Below are 26,070 nucleotides of genomic sequence, written 5' to 3' on the forward strand. Positions count from 1 at the left end.
CTGGAAGGAGGGGGCAGGCCAGCTGGGGGTAAAGGTGCAGCCCATGAGAAGCAACAGTGCTAGGAAAGGTTTTGTGAAAAGAAAGACGAAAACAGTGATGGATAGGAGAGTAATCAGTATGAAGAAGCAAAACTGAGCCAGTTGGAACGAAGCGGTCAAGGATAAGCAAAGTGGGAAAGTGAGGGGAATTGGGAAGGTTCTGGAAATGGCATCTTCAGGTAACCTGGCCTTGTGGTTCTCACCTCCTCGAATGAAAACTGAAGGGAGGGAGAAGACAAATGATCAGTCAGGGCCGCTTTTGTAATAAGAAATGCCCAGGTTTTACCTTTGTTATTCTTGTCTAGTCAAACACAAATTTTGAAGACATAGCCTTCGTGAAATTTTCATTGAAAGAAAGTTACAGAGGCAGGAAGCAAATATACCACCTGGAGCAGCAGACATCCACTTCCAAGCTGCACACGCTCAGAGAGTTCTAGTGAAACAGGTGAAGTCCAAGAGGGGTGCGGGAGGGGTGCTGTGTTGTTTTGAACCAGATTGTCTGGTATTTCAGCTTCCCACTGAGGAAAAAGCTTTTAAAATACTCAGCATTTGGTGCTTGACATTTTCAAATTAAGAAAGATTGTATTGTTACATTGTAACGTGACTTGATCATGAAAGTTATTGCTCACTCTCTTGACTTGCTACATTTGCTGTTATGACAATTTGCTTATTAAGTGAAACTGGCACATTGATGAAGCTTTACACAAAGTGCCAGGTATTTCTGTTAAAACCATCTGGCAATCCTAGTGTATTTCTCATTTGGACTTGTGCCACTTATTAATGACAGCAGGAGGCACGGCCCACTTCTAATTTATGGATTTTTCCCTTCCTACGTGAACATTTCTATTTATTTCTATTTCCTTTTATAGCAGAAGTCTCGGGTGGTTGTGCTCATCGCCACGTCCTCTGCATCCTCATTAGCTTTTGCTTCCACCTCCCCACAAGCATCTACTTTATCAGTGTCGCCAATAACCTCCATTCTGCCTTCTCAGTGGTCACTGCCAGCCCTCATCCTACTCGACCTGTCATCCATTTGGCACACTCCCGACTTGGCACATGCTCTTGTTAGCTTCTAGCACCCCACGCCCTCCCCTTCCCCCGTCACTTCGCGCGGCTCCCCTGCTTCTCCTTCAGTGGAGCTCCCTCCCTGCCATCACCTCAACACGGCGCCGTGCCTCGGAGGTCAGCTCTTGAGCTTCCCCTTCCTGCCCAGTCCCACATCCTTAAATGCCTCTCCAGCCTGAAGGCTCCTGCATGCGCATGTCCATCTTCTTCTCCTGCCTTGAGCAACACACTCCCCCTGTGCACTCCGCCTCCCCCGGAGGTCAGCAGGCATCTTAAATGTAGCATGCTCCAAACCAAAACTCGGTGTACCCACAAACCACTCCTTTCCCTTTTCAGTAAATGGTGCCCAAAACCTAATATTCACTCCTAATTCCTTTCTTGCATATTTTCATCTAATCATCAAGTTCTGACAGCTCCACCTTCTTAATATATCCTTAATCTAGTCAATTCCCTTCAAAGCCACTGTTGCCATTGCATTTAGCGGAAGTCCCTTGCTTGGATTGTCACGGTAGCCAGATGGCTCGTTTCCTGCTTTGATGCAGTCTTTTCTCCAGTTATCATCAGACTGGAATTGTTGCTGGTGGAAGTGGGGTCCTTGTGGTGCCACAGAAAAGCATTTTTAGTGACCCACAGGGAGGATGAAGTCTGTAGTAAGATTCATTTGTGGTGCCAGGTGCAAAATCAAAGGAGTTCCCTTGGGTTCCCAATGTCCCATCTCTGTGTGTCCCTCCATGGAAATGCCCAGTCTTGCCTTCATCAGGCCCAGAAATAGGACCGATGTGGAAAGATTCTGTGCCATGCCAAGGCCACCCTGGTCCGGCCTTTCTCGCATTCAGCAAGCTTGGTCTGTGCTTGGCTGGCGCTGTGTCCAGGCCCACACTTGCAGCCTGCACCGTCTGCCTGGGCGCCAGGCAGCTGCTAGAGCCACAGGGCCCGCAAGGAGGGAATTCAGGATTGAAAGGGGTGAGCTAGTGTTACGGGAGTGGGGAGGGGGGGCGGAGATTGAGATTCTGTGTTAAGCTGATTGCATTATCTCTGATTTGGGAAGCAACCGGACCCTTTTTAAACCAACTGATCAACTTTTCAACCTCTCCTCCAGCTTCTGATGGGTCCACCCCCTACCCATTCCATTCTTTCCCAGGCTAGACTGACAGGACTCTGTGGCACATCTTGGCTCCTACAGCACATGTGCTCACCTCCCCCTTTATTGTTCTATCCCTTCCCCCAGTGAATTGTGGGGAATGATGGGTGACTCCCGGGGAGGGTGTGAAGCTATGACCTCCTGGGGAAGCAAGCAGGCTTCTGCTCCCTAGCTGACTGTGCTTAATAATGTCTGATTCCCTTGCTCTCTTCTTTATCAATATCTAGCTACCTACGCACAGCACATCATTACAAACGACCAGGTAACACTACATCTTTGCTCAAAATTGCCCAGTGGTTCTACCAACTGGGAGAAAAATGGAAGTCTTTACAATGGCTTGAAGTGCCCTTCAGCAGTCTGATCCAGCCTGCCTGTCCGGCCTCGTTTCTGGTCACTGCCCCTTATTCCATCCGCTCACACGGTCCTTTCGCAGATACACAGATGTGCTGAGAGTGTTTCCCGCTCCGAGTCTTTTGCTACTTTTTCTGCCTGAAAATCTATTAGTCTTGATATTTTTATGGCTGCCTCATACACTTTGTTTTAGTTTCTCTTCAAAATTTAACTCCTCGGACCACCTTAACTAAAATATGGTTTCTTCTTTCCAGAAACCTATATTTTGTAGTCTCTTAACTTGCTCTATTATTTTCTCATAGCACTTTAATTACCTGACGTTGCAGTTTACATCTGTTAGGTCCCAGTCTTTCTCCCTTGCTCAGGCACAGCTTCATGGAGGCAGGGGTGCAGCTTGTCCCTGCTGTCGCTGCGGCTGTTCCTATTCTCTGTTCATGCTCCCTGAATACTTGTTGAATTAATGACTCTCTGTTGCAGTCACCACACCTGATAGTCCTGTGCAGTGAGAATCTCAAAAAGAGGTCTATGTGTGTGTATGCATATAATGTGAGTTTGTGAGTGTGTGTGTGCGTGTGCGTGTGCGTGTGCATGCGCAATACTCCAGAACCATCTAATGAAAGATCTAAAATTACAGCCCAACAGCACTGGACACACCTAGCACCAATATGCTAGTTTCTAAATTCCTTTCTCCATTGAAAGAAATCAGATCTTTTAAAATAAATGTCTGATTCCAGGCCTGGAGAAGGAAAGTAGGGTATAAATGGGGGACATCTGATGCACCAGAAAGCAAGAAGTGCTCCAAAGTAACGTGGATGTTTCAGAAAATGCAGGCACCGCGTTGAAGAAGCCCCCACTCGCCCAGTTTCGAGAAATAAGCATCAGGAAGAAGAAATAGCATTATTTATTGAAACATGTTTACGATGTCAAGGGGGTTTGAGAAACAGAGACAGAGACAGTGAAAGGATGTCTCTTATAATGGATATTGTTTGCACCAGTCTAATCAAATGGCATGCATTGTACTTGACTGTTAATTAAAACAGTCGGATAAGCTGAAAAGCAGTGTTTTCTAAATGACGGTTTGATAATGTGGTCCCAGGACTCGCTGGAGAAAGCCTTTTCTCATCAAGATGTTTGAAGCCTGGGCCCTGGCTGCTTTGGCTCAGCGGTTAGCGTGTGGGCCACGGACCAGAGAGTCTGGGTTCGGTTCCGGTCAAGGGCAGTACCTGGGTTTTGGCTCAGTCCCCAGCCCTGGTTGGGGTTGTGTGGGTGGCAGCCAGTCAATGTGTCTCTTTCTCGAATTGATGTTTCTCTCTCTCTCCCTCCCTCGCTCCCTCTTACTGTATCTGAAGATAAATGGGGGGGAAAAGTAGCCTCACGTGAGGATTAAATAAAAGAAAATGCTGTTTGGAGCTGGGGGTGTGCCGGCCGAAACCCAGCCCCGCCTGGGAGGGCGGCCGCGCGGTCTCCGAGCAGGAGCCTTGAGCCCGAGCTGCGGGCTGAGCGCTGAGCGCTGAGCGCTGAGCGCTGCTGTGGGAGCCGCCAAGGCAGGCTCGGCCCAGAGCTTCGGTCCGGGCGGATCTCCGCTGCCACTCTTAGGGCCCGTGGCCCCTTCACTAACTGCCACGGGCGCGGTGCTGAAGGCAGGGGATGCTCAGGTTTCCAAATGACACTTTGTAATGGTGTGCCATTTACATATGAGATTGGTACACATTTGCCTAATGCATTCGGCAAAAATTCATTTCCCCAGAGGTGTGACCCCTCATAATCCCAAATTACAAGTCAGCTGGCAGTTAAGGGCGTGCTGAGTGACAGGACGGGCAACAGCGGGTCCCCTAGCGCACCAGCGTGATGTGGTGAATTTCAAGTGATGACCGTTTGCTCCTTCCTTCCCTGTCACACAAAGAACAGCTTCTGGAGCGAGACAAATGCATTCCGCATCTTTTTTAAATGAGAGACTAAAAATAACTCAAAGTATAACCATAGAAAGAAGATAAAGATTATTAAAAATTCTTTATTTTCTACACAAGTGAAATTAAAAATATATATATATTTGTCCTTTATTGATTTGAGAGAGAGAGAAGAAAGGAGAGGGAGAGAAAGATAGAAACATCGATGAAAGAGAACATCTATTGGCCATCTCTGGGGATCAGGCCCACAACCTCGGCATGTTCCCTGACCGGAATCGAACGGCGATCTCTTGGTGCATGGGTCGACGCTCAACCACTGAGCCACACCAGCTGGGTACAAGTGCAATTTTTAAAAAGGAGGAAAACATTGGCAGCTTTTCTTCAAATACTAATTAAACAGTAACTTTAGTGGCATAGAATAAGATGTAGGAAAATTAGTAGGACGGAAGAACATGACAGAACTGAGTGAACTCACACTTTCTAAGCCTCACCGGAGTGTTTTCAAAGGCATGATTTAGTGGGCAGACTTTAAGTTCCGCTTGTCTGTACCTCAACATGCATTAAACTCATACTGAAGTGGAATTCTCACATATAACTTGGTATCATTATGGAATACTTTGGTAAACAGAATATGTTATTTTTAATCTTTATTTCCTGTTGAATGTGACAATCATATTGGAAGCATTTGTGTGCTTCGAGTATGAGTGATATAGTGACCACAAGTCAATTGTGTGTGAGTCCAGGATTTTGTGATGTCCTAGGTTTACTACTGCTACTGTTCTCTGGGCAGTGATTAGTCCTGAGTGTATGACTCTGGAAGGTTAGGACATAAAACCAAATGGCTATTAAAATCAGGACAAATTATGAGCATCAGTTACTCATGTGAACTGGTTTCCTTGTCGTATATGTGTTTCTTTGGCTGAGTCAGAAAACTAAATCATTCTACTGCAACATGCTTTCTATTCCTGCAGATTTTACTCCCCGGCCCTGCTCACCCAACCCTGTCCTAAGGCACTGTCATTTCTGTTTGTCACAAGCATCCTCACGGCCCCATGTATTTCTTCTTCTTTACCCTTCACACTGTGAGCCTCAGTTGAACTTATAGGACATCCATCGCAGTCTGAATTCCTGGTTTTAGGAACAAGTTGCACTATTTGCAAGTCAATTCAATTTGATTACAAGAAAAATTCCTATCTAAAATGATTTGTTATGTAATAATATGTCAAGTACTACCAGGAAAACTAATAAATTGTTTGTTTAGTTCCAGTTTGCTGTGGGCTATCAATGAAGAATCACTGTTCTTCAGCCTTGGTGTGGATTCATAAATAGAACCACAGTTCTGTTGTGATTGCTAAAGCTAAAGTCTCTTCCACATGTAAGTGAAATCATATGGTAAAAAGGGCTGTGCATGTCCGGGGTGGTTATTGCCAAGACAAGCAGAGCCCCGTGCTCTGTGCCTGCAGTTGGCCACTCGGCCACGATGATCTTCAGTTTCACTATATAGTTTTATGAAGCTGTTGGAACCTGGTGAAATAGAGCTTCCATGTATTAACATTATCATGCATTTGCCCCCCATGCTGGGTCTGAATATTGAGAACTAGCTTTCTCTGGCTCTGCAGTACTGTCCCTAACACAGTATCAGGTACCATGACGTGTCAGGACAGATGGCCCAGCCATGCTCAGGCTTTGGTAGCTTGTGCTCTAGATGTCGCATCCAGACAGTCATCACCAACATTCATGTGAAGGAGATTTTTCCTATGTTTTCATCTAGGAGTTTTATTTTGATCTGTTTTGAGTTAATTTTTGTGAGTGGCCTTAGGCAGAGTTCTGCTGACATTCTTTTGCATGTGAATGTCCAAATTTCCCAGCACCATTTACTAAAGAGATTATTTTTTCTTTTTTTCTTTTCATTGAACTTATTAAGGTGACATTGGTTAATGTAAGTATACAGGATTCAGGTGCACAATTCTATAATACATCATCAGTACATTGTACTGTGCTCACTACCCAAAGTCAGTTCTCCTTCATCACTATCTATCTCCTCTGTCTCCTCCTCTACCTCTCCCACACCCTGTGCCCCCTGGTCATCACCATACTGTTGCCTGTGTCTATGAAGTTTGTTTTCTTAATCACTTTATCTTTTTCACCCAGCTCAAAACCCCCAACCCTCTGACAGTTATCAGTCTGCTCACTGTCTGTAAATCTGTTTCTATATTGTTTGTTAGTTTATTTTGTTCATTAGATTCCACATATAAGTGAAATCGTATGGTATTTGTGTTTCTCTGACTGGCTTATTTCACTTATCATCATGTTCTCCAGATCCATCCATGATGTCACAAAGGATAGGAGTTCCTTCGTTTTTATGGCTGAATAGCATTCCATTGCGTAAATGTACCACAACTTTATTTTTTTACCACAACTTTCTTATCCACTCATCTACTGATGGGCACTTGGGCTGCTTCCAAATATTGTAAATAATGCTACAATGAACATAGGAGTGTATATATTCTTTCAAATTAGTGTTTCAGATTTCTTCAGATATATTTCCATATGTAGAATCACTGGGTCATAAGGTAGTTCCATTTTTAATTTGTCAAGATAACTCCATACTGCTTTCCACAGTGGTTACACCAATCTGCATTCCCACAAACAGTGAAGAAGGGTTCCCTTTTTTCCACATCCCCGCCAGCATTTGTTTGTTGGTTATTGATGATGGCCAATGTGACAAGTATGAGGTGATATTTCATTGCAGTTTTAATTTGCATCTCTCTGATGATTAGTGATGTTGAGCATTTTTTTGATATGTCTATTGGCCATCTGTATGTCCTCTTTGGAGAAGTGTCTAATCAGGTCCTTTGCCCATTTTTAATTGGATTTTTTGGTGTTGGGTTTTATAAGTTCTTAATAAATTTAGAATATTAATCTCTTATTAAATGTGTCATTGGTGAATACGTTCTCTCATTCAGTGGATGTTATTTTCATTTTTTTGATGGTTTTCTTTGTTGTGCAAATACTTTTTAATTTGATATAGTCCCATTTGTTTATTTTTTCTATTATTTCCCTTGCCTGAGGTGATATAACAAAAAATATTGCTATGAGAAATGTTCAAGATTTTACTGCTTATGTTTTCTTCTAGAATTTTTATAGTTTTGAGTCTAAATTTTAAGTCTTTAATCCATTTTGAGTTTATGCTTGTGTGTGGTATAAAAAGGTGGCCTAGTTTAATTTTTTTGCTTGGGTCAACGTATCTACCCAATTTTTTCAACACCATTTATTAAATAGGTTATCTTTACCTCATTGTATGTTTTTTCTTCCTTTTTCAAATATTAATTGATCACAAAACCTTGGATATATTTCTGGGCCCTCTATTATGTTCCATTCATCTATATGTCTGATGTTATGCCAATAGCATGCTGTTTGGATTAGTGGTTTTGTAGAATAGTTTTATATCAGGTAGCGTGATTTCTCCAACTTTGTTCTTCTTTCTCAAGATTGCTATGGCTATTCTGAGTCTTTCATGGTTCCATAAAAGTTTTTGGAATATTTTTTTCTAATTCTGTAAAATAGTATTTTAATAGGAATTGTGTTGAGTCTATAGATTGCTTTGGATAGTATGGACAATTTAATGATGTTAATTCTTTCTATCCATGAACATAGTATATGTTTCCACTTATTTGTATTTTCTTCAATTTCTTTCTTCAATGTCTTATAATTTTCTGAGTAGAGATCTTATACATTCTTGATTAAATTTATTCCTAGGCATTTTATTCTTTTTGAAGCTATTATAAATGGGACTGTTTTCTTAGTTTCCCTTTCTGATAGTTCATTATTGATGTATAAAAATGCAACTCATGCCCTGGCCAGTTTGGCTCAGAAGTTAGAGCATTGGCCCCGCAGACCAGAGAGTCCTGGATTCAGTTCCCGCTAAAGGCATGTACCTTGGTTGCAGTTGTCCTCAGCCCTGGTTGGGGTTGTGTCGGTGGCAACCAGTCAATGTGTCTCTCTCACGCTGATGTTTCTTTCTCTCTCTCCCTCCTACTCTATCTGAAGATAAATGCAAAAAATGTCCTCAGGTGAGGATAAAAAAAAAAAAAAAGCAACTCATTTCTGGATATTTATTTTGTATCCTGCTGCTTTACTGAAATAATTTATCAGTTCTAGTAGATGTTTGGTGGAATCTTCAGGATTCTCTCTATATAGTATCATGTCATCTAAAAATAATGACAGTGTTACTTCTTCCTTTCCAACTTGAATGCCTTTTATTTCTTTTTCTTGTCTAACTGCTGTGGTTAGGACATCTAATACTATGCTGAATAAGAATTGTAAAAGAGAACATCCCTGTCTTTTTCAAGTTCTTAAGAGAAATACAATTTTTGTCTATTGAGTATGATGTTTGCTGTGTGTTTGTCATATATGCACAGCAGTGGGGAACCTTTTTTCTGCCAAGGGTTGGCCATTTGGATATTTATAATATCATTTGTGGGCCATACAAAGTTATCAATTTAAAAATTAGCCTGTTATATTTGGTCAAGCTAATTTGTTGAGGCCTGTGATGTTAGCAAGCATTGATTTTGAGGGCCTTATATGGCCCATGAGCCAAACGTTCCTCACTCCTACTATACTGAGGTATGTTTTCACTATTCCCACTTTGCTAAGAGTTTTTATCATAAATGGTTACTGGATTTTATCAAATGTTTTTGTTTGTTTGTTTGTTTCTGCATCTATCAATAAGATCATGTAGTTCATATCCTTCATTTTGTTTATGTGGTGTATGAAATTTATTGATTTGTTAATAATATACCAACTTTACATCCGTGGAATAAAGCCCACTTGATTATGGTGTGTGATCTTTTTATGTATTGCTAAATCTGGTTTGTAAATATTTTTTGGGGATTTTCGTATCTTTGTTCATCCGGAATATTGACCTATAATTTTGTTTCTTTGTGGTATCTTTATCTGGTTTTAGAATTAGGATAATGCTGATCTCAGAAAATGAGCTTGGAGTTTTCCTTCCCCTTGAATTGTTTGGAATAATTTGAAAAGGATAAGTGTTACTTCTTTGAATCTTTGGGAAAATTTATTTGTGAAGCCACCCAGTCCAGGACTTTTGTTTTTTTGGAAGTTATTTGTTGATTATTGCTTTAATTTCATTAGTTGTAATTTGTCTATCCAGATTTTCTAATTCTTTCTGATTCATTTTTGGAAGAATGTGTATTTCTAGAAATGTATTCATTTTAAAAATTGATTTTATAGAGAGAAAGAAAGGGAGAGGGGAAAGAGAAACAACAGTGAGAGAAAAACATCACTCACTGCCTCCTGCTGGGGATTGAGACCACAACCTGGGCACGTGCCCTGACTGGGAATCAAACCTGTGACTTCTTGGTGAATGAGATGATATTCAATCAACTGACCCACGGTGGCCTGGTGGAATTTATCCATTTCTTCCAGATTTCCCAATTTGTTAGCATAGTTGTTTATAACATTTTCTTATGATCTTTTGTGCTTCTTTGATGTCAGTTACTTCTCTTTCATTTCTGATTTTATTTATTTTGGTGCTCTCTCTCTTGTTTTGTACTTGATGAGTTGAATTCCTCCCTTTATTATTCTATAGTGTCTTTCTTTCTCTTTTAATATAGTCTTTTACTGTAGCCTTTGTATTAAAGTCTATTTTTTTCAGATATAAGTTATTGCTACCCCAGCTTTTTATCTCTCTTCATTTGCAAAAAACACTTTTTAAGCACTTTACTTTTAGCTTGTATATATCTTTATTTCTGACTTGGGTTTCTTTTAGACATCGTGTATATGGGTCTTGTTGTCTTATCCATCCAGCTACCCTATGTCTGTTTATTAAAACATTTAAACCATTTACATTTAAAGTGATTATTGGTAAGTATGCACTTATTGATATTTTATTCTCTTAACTATGTTCCTCTGTTTGTTTTTTTTCCTCCTTCTAATTTTTAAAGTGGGACATTCAATATTTCTTGTAATACTTGATTTGTTGGTAACAAACTTCTTTAGCTTTTTCTTGTCTGGGAAGCTCTTTATTTCTCTTTCAATTTTAAATGGTAGCCTTGATGGGTAGAGAAAACTTGGTTGTAGGTTGTAGCTTTTGATTACTTTGCATATTTCATGCCAATCCCTTCTGGCCTAAAATATTTCTGTTGAGAAATTAGCTAACTGTGTTATGGTAGCTCCCTTTTAGATAACTAACTGTGTTTCTCTTGCTGCTGTTAAGATTTTCTCTTTTTCTGTAACTTCTGCCTTTTCAATTATGTTATGTCTTGGTGTGGGCTTCTTTGGGCCCATCTTGTTTGGGACTCTCTAAGCTGCTTGGACTGTATGTCTTTTTCCTTCACCAGGTTAGGGAAGTTTTCGGTCATCATTACTTCAAATAGATTCTCAATTCCTTGCTCTCGCTCTTCTCCTTCTGGTGCCCCTATGATGTAAATGTTGTTATGCTTCATGTTGTCCAAAAGGTCTTTTAAACTGTCCTTATTTTTTTTTAATTTGTTTTTCTTTTTGCTGCTCTGATTAAGTGGATTTTTATACTTTGTCTTTCAAATCATTGATTTGATCTTCTCATTATCCAGCCTACTGATTTTTTCTCCCAGTGTATTCTTTATTTCATATATTGTATTCCTCATTTCTGACTGATTCTTTTTTATGGTTTCTGTGTCCTTTTACATGCTGTTGAGCATCCTTAAAACCATTACTTCAAACTCTATATCTGATAAATTCTTCATTTTATTTAGCTCTTTTCCTGGAGATTTCTCCTGTTCTTTAATTTGGGGAATGTTCCTTTGTCTCCCCGTTTTGGCTGGCTCTTTGTGTTTGTTTCTACATATTAGATCTGCTATGACTCCCAGTCTTTGTAGTGTGGCCTTATGTAGTAGGTGTCCTGTGAGGTCCAGTGGTACAGTCTTCTTCTACCTGAGCGGGGTGCTCTAGGAATGTCCATTGTGTGGATTATGTGGGCCCTCTTGTTGTAATTGAGTCTTGATTGCTATGGTCCATTATTTTGTGTAACTGGCCTTTAGGGTGGCTGAGTGAGGGGTTCAACTCTGACCATGGCGTGCAAGTTGTGGTGTAGGTGTTGGCCACACAAAGTGTAATTTACCTCAGTAGGTTTGGTATCTGCTGAAATCTCTCTTTGGATATGCCACTTATTGGGTCCTGCTCTGATGTTGTCTGAACCTGGCCACTGGGTATGCTGTTTCTGGACCTTTTAGGTAGGAATCTGTTTCAGGCCAATGTAAATCACTGCCTGTGACTGGCCCTGGGCAACCCTTTTGAGCAACAAGCGATCCAAGGTTTATGGATGCCACTGCTTGACCTGGGTGTGTGCAGGAAGGATCAAACTGTGTGCAAAGGTAAGTTTACAGTGAGTTGACAGGTATGGGTGAGTGATGTTCACCAGATTGATGTAAGTTCAAACTCAGTGCCAGTGCTGGGTCTGGGATCATTCAGAAAATTTTTCTGGGTATACAAACTTTAGCTTCCACTTGCTGAGTGCTGGTACATTTTTGTGGGTGGGTGGGATCTCAGGGAACCATCAGGGTGAGTCCAGCAGAGTTTATCAGGCACAAACAGATCATGATTTGGCCTTGTGAAAGGAGGGCTGTACTCTGGTTGGGCATGCAAGGGAAAAATGATCCCTGTTCTAGAGCTACACAACAAAGTCTATTCCAGATTCTGCTAGGAAGAGACAGAACTCAGCATAGTGGGGCTGTTGGGAGTCAGGAGGATGGGGCTAATGGATCTTGGGTGAAGGGAGGTGCCAATTCAGCTTTGGGGAAGGTGGAATGTGTGTCTTTCACCTCTAGAGACATACAACTCAGTCTGTCTCAGATTTTGCCCAGTACTTGGCAGGGTAAAACCACTAGGAGTCAGGTAGGTGGGGCCACTGGAGTCTGAGCCTCCAAAGTAGGTCCCCCAGAAACCTAGAGGTTGGTTCTAGCAGATCTCTTGTAAGGGGGAAATGCCAGTCAGGTCCACGGGAAAGTGAGGGGAATGGCTTTTGCCCCAAAGCCACACACAACTCAGTCACTGACACCCCTGAATCTGCCTAGAACTCTACACTCAGGCCAAAGTAGCTGACTTTTCAGAAGGATGTAAGCTCCTCAGGGTGGGGCGAGAGGGAGTGTATAGTCTGGGACTTTGCATTTCCCCAGGCTTATGCCACACTGAGGGGAGTGCTCCACCCAAAAAGATGGTATCTGTGGTGTAGGAGGATGACTTAGCACAAAGATCCCAGTGGCTGTCCCTTTAGGTCTCTCCCCAGAGCCACAAACCCCAGAATCCCCTCACACTACTCTAGTGTACTCTGCCCTCCCTCCACCAGGGGCTAGGGTGAGTGACTGTGAATGAAAATTTGTGTGTTGGCCCTGTAAAGGGGTGCTTGTGTTTTTATAAGATTCCAGTTCCTTCCTGGCAAACAGAAATTATTTCGCTTTTCACAGCCGGATGTTATGTGGTCACCTCTTCCCAGCTCTGGTGCTCTGGACTGGGGAGTTTGGCTTGCGGTATATAGACAGTTTAACAATATTACTTCTTCCCATCCATAAATGTAATGTTTTCAATTTATTTGTGTCTTTCTCAATTTCTTTTATTAATGTCTTACAATTTTCAATGTAGAGATGCTTCACCTTTTTGGTTAAATTCATTTCTAAGTAATTTATTGTTTTCAATGCTATTTTAACAGGATAGTTTTTTCCACATAATTTGTTTAGTATATAGAAACACAACTGATTTTTGTGTATTTATTTAAAATTTATTGAGTTCATTAACTCTAACAGTTTTTTGATGGAGTCTTTGCACTTTTTTATATGTAAAATTATGTCTTCTGCAAAGAAAGACAGTTTGACTTTTTTCCTATTTGTACAACTTATATTTATTTTTCTTGCCTAATTGCTCTGGCTAGGACTCTGTAATATGTCAAATTGAAGTGATGAGAGTGTGGGTACCTTTGTTTTATTCCTAATCTTAGAAGAAACAATTTTAACCTTCCGTCATTGAATATGATGTTAGCTGTGGGCTTGTCATGTATGATCTTTATCATATTGAGATATGTTCTTTTCTTACTCAGTTTTTTGAGAGTATTTATCAGAAATGGATGTTGAATTTTGTCAAATTTTTTTTTCTGCATTAAGATTAAATGATATTTATCTTTCATTCTATTAAAGTGATGTATCACATTTATTGATTTGCATATGTTAAACCATCCTTGCATCACAAGGATGAATCAAACTCTATTATAGTGTATGATCCTTTTAAAGTGTTGTCGAATTGAATTTGCTAATATTTTGTTAATAATTTTCACATCTATACTTATTTGGAATATTTGTCTGTAGTTCCCTTATAGTGTCACAATCTGCATTTGGTATCAGGGTAATTCTGGTCACATAGAATGAATTGAGGAGTGTACCCCCCTCTTCATTTTTTTGGAATCTTTTGAAAAGAATTGACATAACATTTAAAAGTTTAGTAGAATTCACTAGTTAAACCATCTGGTCCTGGACTCAAATTTTTTAAGATGAATAAAACTAGTGAGAAATATCTGAATAGTTACTCCTCATTTTTAATATTGGCAACCTATATTTGATAACACCATGTTAATGTGGTTCATCTGTAAGGAAAAGCAATGTAGCTGGTTGTAGTATATTTATTTTTAAATGTATTTCTTCACTTTTGCCTGCTCTAATACAAGACACTCTCTTAGGAGGAAGAAAGTCAGAATTTAGTTTTTATTAGTTGTTAATGTGTTTTATCTGTAAGAAAAAGCAGTGCAGTTGATTGTAGTATTTCTATTTTAAATGAATTTCTCCAATTTACCTTCTCTGACACTAGACACACTATTAAGAATTAGAAAGTGAGAATTTAGCTTTGGCTAATGTCTTGCAAATAATACAATCAGCTACCTTTTAATGAGAGTTTATGTTGCCCTTAACCCTGCGCTTTAATAGTTTCTATTTCTATTTCATTTTATCTTTACAACAACCCTGTGAGCTGGTTACTGTAAACATAAGCTCTGCTGAGCAAGGGTTTCTGTTTGTTTTGTTTGTGTGTAATTATCATGCCAAGTTGACTGTCTAGATCATATAGGGTGTCTGATTCATCTCTGTTGAGTAAGTGAATCATTACATTGAAAGCGAGGCTCAGAAAATCTGAAGTAATTATCAAAAGCCAATCAACTTGCAAGTTCTAGAAATAAGTTCAAATCCAGGGACAAGTCCTGAACAACGAGGCACATTTCCTTTCACTGACTAGAGGAGGATGGCGACCTTGTCCTTCACATGTGTCATGTTTTAATTCCCTGTACCTTTCATGTTTTCTGTGTCTTTTGATCATCATGACTATTAACAGCTGCAGTCACCTGCAGTGAGGAAGCTGAGGAGGGAAGTTAAGCAACATTTGATAGTTGAGGTGGTGGACACAAGTGGATCTAAGTGAAGGAAGGCAACTGAAGTTCCATGATGAGTCCAATCTGCTTGTAGCGCTGACATAACAATACAGATGATAACAAAGGGGAAAAATGTTCACTTGCTTTTCTGGACCATAAACCTTATCCACCTCTTGATTGTCACTCTGTCAGGCTCTTCCTGTGTAACCTCACCCACTGTCCTGGCTTGAAACCTTCTTCGTACATGCTAATAACTCCCAAATCCAAGTCTCCAGATATACTCTTCCTTTAGGTACAGACTTATGTTTTTAAATGTGTAGGAGATGACCAGGAATATTTCTTATTTGATTTTACCCATAGTCATTCCAACTCAGCCTGTCTCCTGTTGAACATATTGTATCTAGTCTCTTTGCACATTATCTCCAAGATTAGCCCCATCCTACATTTGCAAATTTGACTTATGCCAAGCAAATCTATCTAGGCTTCCTAGATAAACTTCACAACTATCCTTTGCCATGTCTCTACTCATTTAAACATTTTCAAGATATTTTCTTATCACCTTCTAATATTGCTCCTACCTCTGAAACTCCAAGGTTACTGACTAATTGAAGCTATCTTCATGTCCTGCAGATCCTCTGCAAGGCCCGTTAGTGCACCTGTCATTGAAACATCTTCTACCTCCATGTATCATCTTCTGAAGACCATCTGACCATGCTACAGACTGTCTGTATAACCTCTTCTGGGCTCCAGGTTTCTTGAAGGGCAGAGTTCAAGTCGTTAGTTTCACTTTTGGGAATCCTCACAACAGGCTCCAGTACACTTCACCAACTTTAAATCCTACACCCTGATGCCATGGTCCCTAACCTGGGCTTGCTCTGGACTTGTGGGTGTCACATGCTGTTATCTTTCATGTCTCTGGTTTAGCCTTTGTCATTCTCTCTCCTTCCCTCTCCAAGATCCAGCTCAAATGCCATCTCCTACATAGACATAAACATTCTTTCTACTGTTTCCCAAAAGCACTTTTAACATAAAGTATATTTTTTAAAATTATTAATTTTATTGCGATCATCTCTGGGTTAGATACTTCTGCTTTTTTTTTCTTTTGGTCATGTTCTTAGTATGTTTAAACATTATTTGATTAAAGGCTGGACAGTTTGTACAAGTTAAAAAGGCTCTGGATGATGTTATTTTATGCAAGAGAGGGCCTGTCCTCTGGAAGACAGATGCGTGAGAGCAGACTATCTTAATCTAGACAGGAACTGGGCTGGCTGAGACTGCAGTGTCACAAGGCCACAGCTACCTCCAGCTGTTTCAGACGCTCTCCTGATGTTCCAGCCCTGATACTGAGGTGTCTACCAGGCCCCTTCTCTTTGTTAGGGTTGTCCTTAGTATACCAAGACTACGAAAATTATTCTGTTCATCGGCAGCTCCTGCCTGTCTTTTTCTTTAATTCTCTTGCCCTTTGCAATCCCAGATTTCAGCAAATGTCTCAAAGGGGAATTAATCTAAGTGAGGCCACTTCTGTGTACCTTCTTTGTCACCTGGATTTGGCTTCCTGGGTTGTGATTCGCTTAGCAGTCCTAATTCTCACGTCTCAAGGTTCTGTTTGTCCTGTCTCATGGGATTGCCAAAAATTCCACTGGTGTCTTTTCCTGCTAAAATATGCTGTGTGCCCAGTCCCCCAGGCCCTCAGCCTCCCAGCCGCACACTGAGCGTTGGCACTGCCCCCTTCTGAAGTCCCTTCTCACAGGACCTTGGCCACTTAGCCCTTGGTCATCTTGGTTAGTCATCAATACCTTCAAACAGATGGTGTTTTTTCTTTTTCGTGTTTTATGTAGTTTTTCTAGTTGTTCTCAAAGGAGCATTGGTTTGCTGTTGCACCTATTTTATTACAGTCAGAAATGAAATCTGAAATCAACTATTTTAAGCGATTGTATTTCAAATCAGAATGTGATGTATTTTTAAGTAACTTTTGAAAACTTTAACCATGTAGATTTATAGACTGAAATTCTCTCTTCATAAATCTATATTGGGTGACTGTTAAGAAACTAGCTGAATAGTTAAAACTAAGTAGTTTTTTTATGTTGTATTATATTTTATATTAATCGGGGAGTCTCTTATGTGTGCACACCATGAAAAATTCCTCAGAAGTCACAGAGACAAACCTAGCCTTTAAACCTATTGAAATTTTGTTTGTACACTTAAATCTATTTTATTACACATAGTCATGGCTAGCAAAAATTTTAGCATGCATACATACATTCATATCAGTATAAATGTGTATATATGTGTGTGTATATATATCACATTGGAAATGATTAAATAAAAAATATGGTGGTATGGTTATAATTATTGGAAATTTAATGTTAAATTTATAAATAAAATCAGACAAAAAACTAGTTATTTCGTCTAAAGCTCTACTCATTACACTAGCTTAAAGGAAGCAATATCAAGTTTTATGGGATAAAATTCAGAAGACCTGGATTTCTGCCCTTGTTATTTGGCTCCAAGTAAGTAGAATTTCTCTAGGTCCATTTTCTCCTTTGTAAAAGGAGCCAGTATTATTTATAGTATCCTTGTCAAATGGCTGTTTGGAGAAGAAAATTAAGTTTTATATATAATGAAAAGTTAGATGCATCTATAATTGTGTTATTGTTAGTTTTCACAAGTTTTGAAGCACTACATGAATTGAGAAATTCAGACAAATTCACACCTGGGAATCTAACCTAGGAAATGACTTTTTTTAGAAAAAGCAGATGGGATGCAAAGCAAAGGTTCCAAGTTTGTCTAAATATAGTGGAGGCAGCCATATACCTGTTCTGATTTCAGCATAACCAGGATAATTTTTCAAATGTGTTTTTACTGATTTTTTTTAAGAGAGAGAAACATCAGTTGTCTGCCTCTTCCGCTTCCCCTACTGGGGATGGAGCCCACAACCCTGGCAGCCTCACCCAGACAGGAATCGACTTGGTGACCTCTTGGTGCACGGAGGACAATCAACCAACTGAGCCACACCTGCTGGGCCAGGACGATTTTTGCTTTTCCACCCATGGTCCTCTTCCTGCTCCTCTTGTCCTCAGCCTCCCCAAACACACACATCATACACGCACATGCACACATGAAAAAACATGCACACTCAAATACACGCACATGCATGCATATGCACACGCAATCACTCACATATACAAGCACACCTACACAAGCACACACTGACAAGCACGCACCCATCATTTGTCCTACGCCAGGATTTAAGCTTGAAGTGTCGTCCTTTGACCACCATTCTGTGGGACAAGCACCCTCAGGGAGAAAAGCATTTTGTAGCCTCTGCATTCATTTGGTCCCTTCATGTGAGCAAGGCTTCCTTCTTCCCCAAGAACAGCATCTGCGATATGGAGGATCCGAAGGGCCTGAGAACTCTGGGTTCCTAGGAGGGACAGGCTGAAGCACTGGATATGACAAGAAAGAAAAAAAAGGGGATTAACAGGAGAATATGAAAATAACTTCTGCTTCGATTGACATTAAGCCCGGACCTGACCTCAGGTTTGTGAAGCCGAGAAAGGGGCAGAAGCAGCTGGGTCGGACTGCGGGAGTCCTGTCTGCAAGGTCACTGAGGGAGAAGATCAACCTCCTTGTTGGATACTTACTCTGCCAGGTTCTCTGGTGGGTGCTTTTTAAATACATCAATTCTTTTTATCTTTCTATTATGCCACAGGTTATGGGATACATCATGTCCCCTCAAAATCCATTTGTTGAAGCTCTAATCCTTAGTATCTCAGAATGTGAATATGTTTTAAAGAGGTAATTAAGTTAAAATTGCCCTGGCTGGTGTGGCTCAGCAGTTGGAGTGTTGGCCCATGGACCAAAGAGTCACAGGTTCGATTCTGGTCAGGGGCATGTACCTCAGTTGTGGTTCAGTCCCCTGCCCTGGTCAGGGTTGTGCAGGAGGCAGCTGATCAATGTGTCTCTCTCACATCGAAGTTTCTCTCTCTCTCTCTCTCCCCCTCCTTTCCACTCTGTCTGAAGATAAATAGAAAAAAATATATATCCTTGGGTGAGGATTTAAGAAAAAAATAAATTGGAGTCGTCAGGGCAGGCCCATGCGATGTGACTGGTGTTCTCATGAAGAGAAGAGATGAGGACACAGACGCACACAGGAGGAGACCACGTGAAGGCCCTGGAAAGATGACCGGTCATCTGCGTGCCAAGGGTGCAGGCCCTCGGAGAAACCAGCCCTGCCAACACTGTGAGCTCGGGCTTCTAGATTCCAGAACTGGGGGAAAGGACTTTCTGCCGCTGAAGCCCCAGGCGAGGGCGGCCCCTGGTCTAGGCGAGGGCAGAGAGTGCGGCCAGCGCCTGCTGCCGTCCGTTTAGCCTTTTCCAAAATGCAAGCGCTGAGAAACACTCCTTCGCTTCATGGTCAGTTTTGAATAGACACTTCTATTTAAGCTTCACAGCAGAAAGAATGTAGGGTTTTCACCCCATTATTTTATGCATGCTTTGTAAACGAGTGTGGGCTTCATTGTTAATTATTTTGAAAATGTAATCCTCCAACTTTGGAATCAATAGAGAAAGTTCACAGGGGAATCTTTTTAGGCCTCTCATCAGCGCTGTGAAGATGGGGATTCAGACCACGGCTCCGACGGAGCGATGCGGTCAGGCACAGCGGCGCTCTGCCTTGGTGGCTGGGCCGAAGCAGCGAGCTGGCTGTGCCGGGCAGACCCTCCTGAGCCTTGTCTGCCCACCGGAAAGCAGCGTCGCTTAGAATTAATCGCTTAGAAATAATAATTGTTACTATTATTTTTATTAATAACATTTCCAAACGTGCACAGAGGTAGACGATTTAATTTAGACGTCCATCGCCCACTTCGACAGTCCCTTGGCTACACTGGTTTGTTTCTCAGCCTTCTCACACTCTCCACGCACCTTCCCCTGGAGCTGTTCCCATGCAGACCTCAGGCAAGGCCTGGCATCACTTTATTTACAAATCCTGTGGTATGTTTCTTTAACAGATGCTATTTTAAAACATAACCATAATAACATTTTCTTTTTAAATCTTCACCCGAGGATACTTTCCATTTATCAATAGGTAGAGTGGAAGGGAGGGAGGGAGAGAGGGAGAGAGAAACATCGACTGGCTGCCTCCTGCACAACTTGACCAGGGCCAGGGAGGAACCACAACTGAGGTTCGTGCCCTTGACCGAAACCAAACCCGCAACTCATTGGTCTGTGGGCGACATTCTACCACTGAGCCAAACTGGCCAGGGCAACCGTAGTAACATTTTTACACCCAACAAAACTTAAAATAATGTTTTTCTATTGTCATATACCCAGTCTGTGTACATATTTCCAATTTTGTCAAAAATGTGTTTTGAGAGTTGGTTTGTTTGAATTAGGGCCCCAAAGGCTTCTTTCTACCTAGTGTTGGGTGGTGTGTTTCTTACATCTGCTTTTCAGTATTAGTTCCTTCTCCATCTCCCCCTTCCCCCCAGGCCACATGCCAGTTCATGGAAGCAGATGATTTAAACAGAGAAGAATCGATCACTTTCTGCATTGACGAGGGCATCTTCAAGACTTGTAACGTGTGCTTAGAGATTAAATCTAGAAGCTTTATTAGAATAGAGCACGTTTTAAATTTGTTTTCGGCAAGAGTGCATCTCAGGCAGCGCTGGGCACGTCCTACTCCTGTGCAAGGGAAGCGCTGGGCACCTCGCCGTCCTCCCTTCACGGGTGGGCTCAGATGCCATCCCCGAACCAAACATCCCAGAGTTGCCTTGAGCTTCTCCCGGAATGGTTTCCACAGCCACTGTATCTCATGGGGACTGCAAAGGGGGGTTTTTCTCATTGTGTTACTCTTTTGTTAAATAATCAGAGATTGTCTATAAAGAATTTTCACTATCACCTACATGGATGCTTGAAATATGTTTGTATAAAAAATGTAGGATATATGCTTGATTCTTTCCCTTTACTTACCAATTTTCAAAATAATATGCTGATGCCCTATCAGTTTCCAAGGATGAGCAAAGACAATGATCTTTCTAGATCATCATGAATGCACGCCTTTTAATGGATTGAATACGTGTTAATCCATTGCAAGGTTCTTTGTGTCTCTTTAGCGCTCAGAAAGCTCACCTTGGTGTTGGGCACTTCCTCAGGCTGCGTCCTTCAGACCATCCCCAAGGTCTTTGGTAGCCCGCTTGTCTTCTGGCCACACGCGATGCTCGGTGCTGACCTTGGAAAAGTCTTTCTTCAGACTTGGAGAATGAGTTCTTGTGGTGGGAAATGGTACTCAGAGACCACATTTGTATGCAAGGTTTGCTAAATGCTAGATTGTCATTACACCAGCTTACAGTGCACAGAGCCAGGAAGTATGGCTTTGTTTTATAAGAAGAAGAAAACTAAATCAAGAGCCCATAGTAATATTTCTCATTCAAATTTAAGATGAGAGAGTTTTACCTATGTTACTGATCTTGATCTTGTATTTATACCTCTGTTCTCTTATACTAAACATCTTTGATCTTTATTGTATTAATATAATTGCTTATTTGTTTAATAATTTTACATTTTGTGTATAATTAAATATTTGATCAATATGTATAAATTAAAAAATAACATCAATGTTAATAACTAAAATTACTTAATGTATTTAAAATTTCTCTGTGTGTGTTTGTCTTCAGGATACATTATAGTAAAATTACCATATTTTGGAGTAACTAAATATATATATTTTTTATGTATGGTTAGGTCACTAACTTGATTTACAGATAAGTTTATTTGTTTCATTTAATTATCAATTTTTAGCTTAATTTAAATTTGGACTGGGCGGGGTGGGAGGAGGCAGGCACCTCCCAGGCACCTCTGGGGCATCTCCTGGGCGTGGCAGTGTCCTGGGCTCCTGGGAACAGCACTGGATTCACTTCCTGGCCTCAGGGACCCCCCCCCCCACACGCAGGAGGCCAGGTGGTGGAGAGGCCCCTCCCTGCTCATTTACCACTTCCTCATACAGCTCACACACAGCCCATCTGTAAACTTACTACAAATCATATTTTAAATTGGATACTCCGGTTGATCCTGTTTACTTTAAAATCCAGATAACCTAGAAATCTCAAAGTTTTACATAAATAGTACACTGAACGTGCCACCCGCTTTGGAGTCCAACAGCACCTCATCATTCTCCCAGATCTTTCCCATTCTCCTCGTACCCGAACAACGTGGGTTTCCCCACCTGGGCACGCACCTGTGGGCCTGTACACCAGTTCATAACCAAAGCCCCTCTTTCTTTTCCTGCTTTTACCCTTTCTACTCCCTTGATAAGGCCAAGGTCATGCCATGGTCCAGACGGCCCTCGTTCTCCGTCTCTTCACCCTGGTGAGGACGCGGCCTGGGTGGAGGTCTGTGGGCTGGAGCTGGAAGAGTATGAAAGGGCAGACACTCCCCTGCCCCGCCCGTCTGTTTCCCGTCAGCTCAGCTCTCTGGATAAAAAGCCGAGGGTGCTTCGTTGCTCCCATATAAACTTACACCCTCAACCACATCCCAGGGCTGCAGGTGTTCCTCTGAGTGACGCATGTGGCTTACTCTGCACCCAGACCCGAGGCTCCCCTTCGGGCCTCTCTGCCGCGTGCTGCTGCTGAGTGGACTCTGCATCTGAATCTGCCTCAGAAGCACCTTACCAGACAGGCACAAACGGAGGACAGTTGAGGAGCTGGACACTCCACAGAGGTTGCTATAAAAGCCATTTTACTTCCAAAACGGTAGTATCCCTTAGGTATACTTGCCAAAGATGACATGTTGGGTGAAATATAGTTCTTTAAATATTCAAACTTTGCATGACTTGAATAGCAGGAGAATAACTTTGCTAGTTGAGTAGCCAACAGTTTACACAAGGGGTGCTTCGCTTGGCAGTCAGCGGGAGACACTCACCATGTGTTTGCTCTCGACCCCCCCTCCTAGCCCAGCTCTAGACACGCATCTCAGCAAAGAGCTGTCAGGTAAACGGGTGCAGTTTCTCCAAGTTAAATTTATGTCTCAATTACCATTGATCTTAGGCATCAGCTTCCAGTGTCTGTACATAATTAAAATAAACAAAGTAGTGGCCATCATTTCTTACATCACCTTGTTTCATGCTGGAAAAAAATAAAATCAGCACTTGTTTTATAAGTAATTGGCTCCGGCACATGATCTTAGATAGTTCAGGTAGTCATAACGAAAAAGAGAACTACTCTTTTGGGTATAATTTATTCCAGTTTGTGGGTTTATAACTGACATTCACCTTCTAAAACAGGTCCGGTCAGTGCTTTTTTGTCCACTCCAGCTACTCCTGGTGTGTCAATTGGGTTGGAGGAATCACACCTGCAGGGGGCAGTTTCTAAAGCTTCCATGTGCGGTACCCAGAGGGCAGTGCCCAGCACACAGGGTGTCCAGCACAGAGTGACTTTCCACCTGAGTAGTCACGTGTCACCCTGAACCATTCCGAACCATTTTCTATGCCTTGCTACATCTCTCCTTCAGATCATTAAAATAAACACAAATGATTGGCCGTTTGTTTTTTTAAAATTATTATTGATTTTTTATAGAGAGAGGAAGGGAGAGAGGGATAGAAACATCGATGTGGAGAGAAATATCAATCAGCTGCCTCCTGCACACCCCCTACTGAGGAATGAGCTCGGAAGCCAGGCATGTGCCCTGCCTGGGAATTGAACCGGGACCTCGCAGTCCATGGGAGGATGCTCAATCCACTGAGCCACACAGGCTGGGCTGATTTGCCTTTTAAAACATAAGAATGCTATGCATTAAACCAGTTGAACACACTTCTCTTATAAAAGACCATTAAATTAAAAATACAATGGCTCTTAGTTAGCATTCTAGATCCATACACACAGCTGTTTACCATGTGTGGGCTATGGCATTTTAGCATTTGCTAAAAATATTGATCCCTAATTTCTCCATGGAAAACTTTATTAAGCATTCTTTTGTTTGGCCAGATAGACATCTGTGTGTACAGATTAATTTATTAGGCATTTTAAAATCCTAGAGAAACATTTAGCTGCTTTTCAGAAATTTCAATATGTACCTGAAGGATTATCACAGATCTTTAGAGAAGATGATTATGGAGATTCATGTGTTTGCACTGCAGGAGGCTGAGCCTTACTGCAAACTTAGAGCAAACAGCGGCGCTCGGGTCTTCTGACAGCTAGGATCTCCTGCTCCGGGTGTCGCCCTGGCACCTCGCCCCGCAGTGTGCTTCCTTCCGAATGCCAGCTGTTCCTAGAGGCAGTATCACTACGCTTATGCTGCTTTAAAGAATAACAGAATCACCCTGGCTAGTGTGGCTTGGCAGTTAGAGCGCCAGCCCGCGGACCAGAGAGTCCCGAGTTCGATTCTTGTCAAGGGCACGGACCTCGGCTGCAGTGTGGTCCCCGGCCCTGGGGGGGGCCTGCGGGAAGCCACCAGTCGATGTGTCTCTCACATCCATGGTTCTCTCTCTCTCTCTCTCTCCCCTTCACACTATATCTGAACATAAATAGAAGAATATCCTTGGGTGAGGACTAAAATCAAATTTAAAAAAAAAAAAAGGATATTTAATGGTATAAAATTAAACAATGTAGGGTTAACTCAAGTACATAAAAATGAAAGACATGTGAAAAATGAGCCACTAATTGTACAAATCAAGTAATGTGTTAATTTCCCTAATATATAATGCATATGTATGATTTAAGAAATAATACATAATTAGGAAAAACGAGGTGACAGCATGAACAAGTAGTTACAAAACAAAACATGTTGATTAAGCAGTAAGAATCACTCGTCTTCTGGTAAGATCCTGAGAGAAAACAAAAGGAGAGGCCAGCAGGGAAGAGGGGATTCAAACCACTGCAATGAGCCTGCAGCCCTCCCAGAGGGCGGTCAGCTTGTTTCAGGTTCTAAACCAGTGCGTGTCCCTGACCCATCAATTAAACAAGATCACAGTGTATGTACACAAAGTGTTTTTATATTACAGTGTTGGTGAGAGGAGGAGAGAATAAAAAGAAACAACCTAAATCTCTAATTATAGGATATCGGTTAGAAAAATTACAGTACAGTCATATAATAGTGTAATAGGCAGCTCCTAAAATGAACTTATAGAAATCTATTTATTGTCATGAAAAGATTTTGATTGCATATTTCACTGGAAAAATTGTTTTAAAATAGCTCTGTAGCACAAAGCTATTTTTAAATAAATTGTAACATCAAGAATATTAAGAAGTCTGAAAAGTATCACCATGTCAGTTGCAAGCTTAAGGATGGATTTATTTTTCTCCATTTGGCTAATCTGAACCCTCTCTTCCTCTTTCTCTCTCTCTCTCTCTCTCTCTCTCGTCTCCCTTTGTAGTAAGCAAACACAGCCTTTGCAATATAAAGATAAAAGTTACAGAATTTAAAAAATAGAATGCATCTAAATAAACAGTATCTCTTATTAAATAAAAAGTACCTTGAAGAACTATAAAAATCTATTAAATTGGTATAAAACTTCTATTGTGCTTCTTCATGAGAATCTTATTCTATATTGAACAAAATCCATTTTCATCAGTCCTGCTAATATGACAACTTAACTTCTTTATTTCCTGCTTATTCTTGCAAGGAGGCCGCGGCCAGTGGAGTAGCTTGTGTGCATGCCTGTCCCTGAGACTGAAGAGAGCACTTTTCTAACTGGAATGAGAATGATACGTTGCAATAATGAAACCATTACTAAGGTCTGTTAAGATCTACATATATTTTCAAGGTCATATATTGTATTTCTCATAAATGTAAGTGTTGAACTATTATGACTTTGATAATTCAACATTTGTTAAGTAGAGCGCCAGGGAGTTGCATGTGAGCCCCAGGAATTTAAATAAGAAGGTTATTACTCACCTGTCCGGGAGGAAGTACAAAGCATGCCTCATGCCTCAGGGGCCATACAGAGACGTCAAGCAGGGTGCAGGCCGAGAGAAAGGCCCTGGGGCACATATTAGGGTTTATGGGTAGAGTGCATTGGGGATTTCAGGCTAAGACCCGATCCATCTGTTCAACCCAAAAGATCAGGGTTTCAGTACCCTCTGTCAGGGTCTTTCTAAGGGGTTCACAGAGCAGATTGTTGATCACAGGGCTGCTGGGAACGTCATGTCAGGAACTTGCACTGACGTGCGACT

This window comes from Molossus molossus, unplaced genomic scaffold, assembly GCF_014108415.1.
Source record: "Molossus molossus isolate mMolMol1 unplaced genomic scaffold, mMolMol1.p scaffold_m16_p_12, whole genome shotgun sequence".
NCBI lineage: Eukaryota > Metazoa > Chordata > Mammalia > Chiroptera > Molossidae > Molossus > Molossus molossus.